General features: G+C 48.1%; 1 pseudogene; it reads left to right on the forward strand.

Annotated features, from left to right (window-relative positions):
* The first annotated feature begins 241 nt into the window (after window positions 1–241).
* Window positions 242–360, forward strand: LOC142699709 (5S ribosomal RNA; annotated as a pseudogene).
* The last annotated feature ends 5,710 nt before the right edge of the window (window positions 361–6,070 follow it).

Raw genomic sequence — 6,070 nt, forward strand, 5'->3', positions numbered from 1 at the left:
CTTGGCCAAAAATGCTCGTTTTAAAAAAAAAAAAAAACGTTACTCTAATCTACATTGCAGCGCCGATCTGCTGCAATAGGAGATAGGGGTTGCAAAATCTGGTGACAGAGCCTCTTTAAGGCCTCGCTAGTATCAGTGTGGGAGACTGTCTGAGAATACATGGTGCAGTTGACTTTTTATTATGTCGTTTAGATTTTGTTTCACAATCGATTAAAAAGGACTATGGATTAAAGCATTTAATGTCAATGGCCATTCTAAGCTGAATGTGCCTGCTCTCGTCAGGTTGCTGAAGTTACGCAGCTTAAGGCCTCGCTAGTACCAGTGTGGGAGACTGTCTGGGAATCTGTGGTGCGGTTGACTTTTTATTATGTCGTTTAGATTTTGTTTCACAATCGATTAAAAAGGACTATGGATTAAAGCATTTAATGTCAATAGCCATTCTAAGCTGAATGTGCCTGCTCTCGTCAAGTTACACAGCTTAAGGCCTCGCTAGTACCAGTGTGGGAGACTGTCTGGGAATCCATGGTGCGGGTGACTTTTTATTATGTTGTTTAGATTTTGTTTCACAATCGATTAAAAAGGCCTATGGATTAAAGCATTTAATGTCAATGGCCATTCTAAGCTGAATGTGCCTGCTCTCGTCAAGTTACACAGCTCAAGTCCTTGCTAGTACCTGTGTGGGAGACTGGCTGGGAATCCGTGGTGCGGTTGACTTTTTATTATGTCGTTAAGATTTTGTTTCACAATCGATTAAAAAGGACCATGGAGGGCGTGGCCTGGCTGTTGACCGTGATGGCTGCTTGAGAGTTTAGCTCTGTGCCCGAGACCCTGTAAAAGCGACGACAGAGACAGCTACATACCTCAAAAGACGCGGTTCGTTCGTGGGAAACAGTTGCCGACATGCCCAAGAAGAAGAAGTTGACATCTAAACCGGAGAAGCTGATGGATTTCTTATTTTCTTCAGCCTCCGAGAGAAGCCAAGATGGCGCGGCCGCAGGCACAGGCGTGGGCTCCTTTCCGTCTGAGCACCCGCCCGGACATCGGGACGCACGTGCTACAACAGGCCTGCCGAGACGCAGCACTTCAGCGCCTCCTCGTCCTCCGGTACTATCTCCTTCAGCCGATCGGAGCCAAGAGAGAGAGGAGGAGAGGGATACCGACACAGACCTACAACTGAGACGCCATTCCAGGGAGATCTCCTCCTCTGCTCCGACGTCGCCATCCCCCACTAGCCCGAAGACCCACATACAGCAGCTGCAACCTCCGTCTGTCCTCATTACTGAGGTAAGCCAAGATGTTCTTCCAGGGCTGGGGGTTCTGGAGACTACAGATATGTTTGAGGGCATCCCTACATCTGACATGGCACTTACTGATTCCAGCATGAAACACATGTTACAAGCATTAAGACGATCCTTACAAACGGACATTGGCCATTTGATTAACCCTCTCCATGTGGCTGTGCAGGAAGTGGATCAGAGGGTTCATGTTGTAGAGTCTAAGATGGGAGAATTTGCAAGCTCACACAATAATTTAATCGATGCCCATTACCAGTTGGATACAGAGGTGCAGTTTCTCCGTACCAAGGTGGCAGACCTGGAGGATAGATCAAGGAGAAACAACATCAAATTTAGGGATATACCTGAAAGTGTAGCCCCCCAAGAGCTGGAGCAGTTTATTCAGACGTTTATACAAATTATTCTTCCCACGTGCTTGCCATCTGATATGCTGATAGATAGAGCCCATAGGGTTCCTCGCCCTAGACATCTGGAAGAATCAGTCCCTAGAGATGTATTGGCTCGGATCCATTTTTATCAGACCAAAGAGAATTTAATGGCGGCGACAAGAAAGCTAGGAAACCTACCAGAGCCCTACCGGAAGCTGTTGTTATTCACGGATCTATCAGCGGCAACGCTTCAGCTTCGTCGACAATTAAATCCGATTACTTCAGTCTTGAGAGAAAACAAGATTGTATACAAATGGGGATTTCCAGTGCGGCTGATTATATCCAGAAACAACGAGTTCCACACTGCTAGAAATCTGGAAGAAGGGGTGGCTTTACTGCGCAAATGGAACTTACAAGTTACGAATGCGAAATAAAGAACAAAAGGACGGCGCCACCTTGTGTAGATCAGTAGGTCAGGGTAAGGAAACAATGACAAGAGTATGCTCACCAGAATACGGAGGTTTCAAAGCGTATAATATCCACAGTGCTGCTGCCAGATCCGAGTCGGTGTCCAAGATGGGACCGCTTAGGTAGAGACAAGTGCAGGTAAAAAAGTGGATCTTTTGATGGCGCTGCTGTGTGGTGAGAAGGATGTGGACCGGAGTCTCGAGATATTGATAATAGGTTGAATTTATTAAGAGTGGCTACGCGTTTCAACGATGAACAATCGTCTTCCTCAGGCCATGCACATATCAGAGAGGACACATCTTATATAACATGTTGGTACAAATTAACATAATTGAAAAAAACCGCCAAATCTGACGGGGTCAAGGTGCGATTCTGACGTCACTCCCGTTTTTTTTTTTTTTTTTTTATTTATTTATTTATTTATTTTTTTGCTACTTCACAATGTTCACATTACGGGGCTATAAATACATAATATGTTTTAACATATAAGTTAAATATTTATTCATAAAATGAAGTACAATTAAAATAGTGATAGAGATAAATGAAGAATAAATAAAAGATAGCTGAGTTTGAAGTGAACAGAGCCGGGACGCGGCCTCGTTACCTAGGCAACAAAGCAGAAATCATAGCGAAGGAGCGAGTTGGTAGAACTGTGCTATCCATGGATAAGATATTGAACCCATTGAAAGCTACTTAAAGGTATGTATAATTTAAATAAAAAATGTGTACATGAAAGTCGTATCGGGCATAGGCATTAATATATAGCTGTGCTGATAAAACATTAGGTAACTAAATTTGGCATGGTTAGCAACCTGGATCAGTTCTGTTTTTAATTAAACCATGTAGCATATTAAAAATGGAATGTAAGTTTTAATTAGAGTATGCATATTTTTAAAAACAGGAATGTGTTAGGGATCTGCCAGGTACTTCATCTAGCTATACTCCTGGGATTAATCAATCCACACCTGAGGCCAGACCTGTTCGACTGACACCATCTCCCACCAACCAGGGTGGCAGGCTCAGGAGTGGGAGAGCCTATCGCGGCCTGGTCTGTCGGAGTTAGCTCCGCCCCCTGCCCTTTATTACCTGCCCTGTGCTCTCCCTCAGTGCTTGTAATTCTTTTGGATTCCTGGCCCCACTGCTGCTTGCTCCAGCCTGCTTCTGCCGTGCTTCTGCCTTGCTGCAGTTCTGCTTGACCTGCTTTGCTTTGCCCCTGGCTTGCTTCTGTCTCCGTGCCCGCTCGGGTGTACTCACTTCGTCCTGGTCCTGACTGTTCGTTCGCCGCCCCGTTTCCTCATGGCGTTCCGTGGCTACTGCCCCTTCCCTTGCGTGTTCCCTGTTTGTCTTCCTGTGCACTTAGCCAGCGTAGGGACCGCCACCCAGTTGTACCTCGTCGCCTAGGGCGGGTCGTTGCAAGTAGGCAGGGACAGGGCGGTGGGTAGATTAGGGCTCACTTTCCCTTCACCTCCTTCCTGCCATTACATAATTACAAGCCCTTACCTAGTCTACCCTTTCTCCTACGCTGACGCTGTCATGGACCCCCTTGAGACCCTGACCCAGCAGATGCAGGGCCTCTCCCTACAGGTCCAGGCCCTGGCCCAAAGGGTCAATCAGGGTGACGCTGCTTTAGTAGTACCCCTCACCTCACCTCTAGAACCCGACCTCAAGTTACCTGACCGGTTTTCAGGGGACCGTAAGACGTTTCTCTCCTTCCGGGAGAGTTGCAGACTGTATTTCCGCCTAAAGCCCCACTCCTCAGGTTCCGAGAACCAGCGGGTGGGTATCATCATATCCCGACTCCAGGAAGGGCCCCAAGAGTGGGCCTTCTCCTTGGCTCCTGACGCCCCTGAACTTTCCTCTGTTGATCGTTTTTTCTCTGCCCTCGGACTCATTTACGACGAGACTGACAGGACTGCTTTAGCCGAGAGTCAGCTGGTGACCTTACGTCAGGGTAGGAGACCGGTTGAGGAATACTGTTCTGATTTTAGGAAGTGGTGCGTAGCTTCTCAGTGGAACGATCCGGCCCTAAGGTGCCAGTTTAGGTTAGGATTATCTGACGCCCTGAAGGATCTGCTGGTTAGCTACCCCTCGCCTGACTCCCTTGACCAGGTTATGGCCCTAGCAGTACGACTTGACCGACGTCTCAGGGAACGTCAGCTAGAACGCTTCAGTGTGCTCCCCTCTGACTTTTCTGCGATCCCCCCCGAGGTCCCGTCTCCTCGCCCCTCCACGGAGGACTCGGAGGTACCTATGCAACTCGGGGCCTCCATGTCCCCTCGACAACGTAGGGAGTTTCGCAGAATGAATGGTCTCTGCTTCTACTGTGGGGACGACAAGCATCTACTGAACACCTGTCCCAGGCGCAAGAATAAGAAGCCGGAAAACTTCCGCGCCTAAGTGATCATCGGGGAGGTCACTTGGGCGCACAGGTATTTCCCGTTAATGTGAAACGCAATAAAATTTTGCTTCCCTTTCAGGTCTCGTTTGCTGGCCGGTCTGCCACGGGCAGTGCTTTCGTGGATTCTGGCTCATCTGCTAATATCATGTCTGTGGAATTTGCTATGTCTCTAAAGATGCCTTTTATTGATTTACCTTATCCTATCCCTGTAGTAGGTATCGACTCAACTCCCCTTGCTAATGGTTATTTTACTCAGCATACTCCTGTTTTTGAACTCCTGGTTGGCTCCATGCATTTGGAGCAGTGCTCTGTACTGGTGATGCAGGGATTATCGTCTGATCTGGTTTTAGGCCTTCCCTGGTTGCAGTTGCATAATCCCACGTTTGATTGGAATACTGGGGATCTCACCAAATGGGGTAATGAATGTCTTATGTCATGTCTTTCTGTTAACTCTATTTCTCCCCGGGAGGAGGTAAACACGCTTCCTGAGTTTGTTCAGGACTTCGCCGATGTGTTTTCTAAGGAGGCCTCCGAGGTGTTGCCCCCCCATAGAGATTACGATTGCGCTATCGATTTGGTGCCTGGTGCCAAGCTTCCTAAGGGTAGGATATTTAATCTTTCATGTCCTGAACGTGAAGCGATGAGGGTGTATATCCAAGAATGCCTGGCCAAGGGTTTCATTCGCCCCTCGACTTCTCCTGTAGGTGCTGGCTTCTTCTTCGTGGGGAAGAAGGATGGTGGTCTTAGGCCGTGCATTGATTATCGTAACCTGAATAAGGTCACCGTAAGGAACCAGTACCCACTTCCTTTGATTCCGGATCTTTTTAATCAGGTTCAGGGAGCCCAATGGTTTTCTAAGTTCGATCTACGGGGGGCATATAACCTTATCCGCATCAAAGAGGGGGATGAGTGGAAAACTGCGTTCAACACACCCGAGGGTCATTTCGAATACCTGGTCATGCCCTTTGGGTTGTGTAATGCCCCTGCTGTGTTCCAGAATTTTATTAATGAAATCCTGAGAGAGTACCTGGGTAATTTTCTTGTTGTGTACCTTGATGACATACTGGTGTTTTCCAAGGACTGGTCCTCCCACGTGGAGCATGTCAGGAAGGTGCTCCAGGTCCTTCGGGAGAATAATCTGTTTGCTAAGACTGAAAAATGTGTCTTTGGGGTACAGGAGATACCATTTTTAGGGCAAATCCTCACTCCTCATGAATTCCGCATGGACCCTGCCAAGGTTCAGGCTGTGGCGGAATGGGTCCAACCTGCCTCCCTTAAGGCGTTACAGTGTTTTTTAGGGTTCGCCAACTATTACAGGAGATTTATTGCCAACTTCTCGGTCGTCGCTAAGCCTCTTACGGACCTTACCCGCAAGGGTGCCGATGTCCTCCATTGGCCCCCTGAGGCCGTCCAGGCCTTTGAGACTCTCAAGAAGTGCTTTATCTCGGCCCCCGTGTTGATTCAGCCCAACCAAGAGGAGCCATTTATTGTGGAGGTTGACGCTTCCGAGGTGGGAGTGGGGGCCGTCTTGTCCCAGGGTA

This window comes from Rhinoderma darwinii, chromosome 1 (assembly GCF_050947455.1).
Source record: "Rhinoderma darwinii isolate aRhiDar2 chromosome 1, aRhiDar2.hap1, whole genome shotgun sequence".
In the NCBI taxonomy this organism is placed as follows: Eukaryota; Metazoa; Chordata; class Amphibia; order Anura; family Rhinodermatidae; genus Rhinoderma; species Rhinoderma darwinii.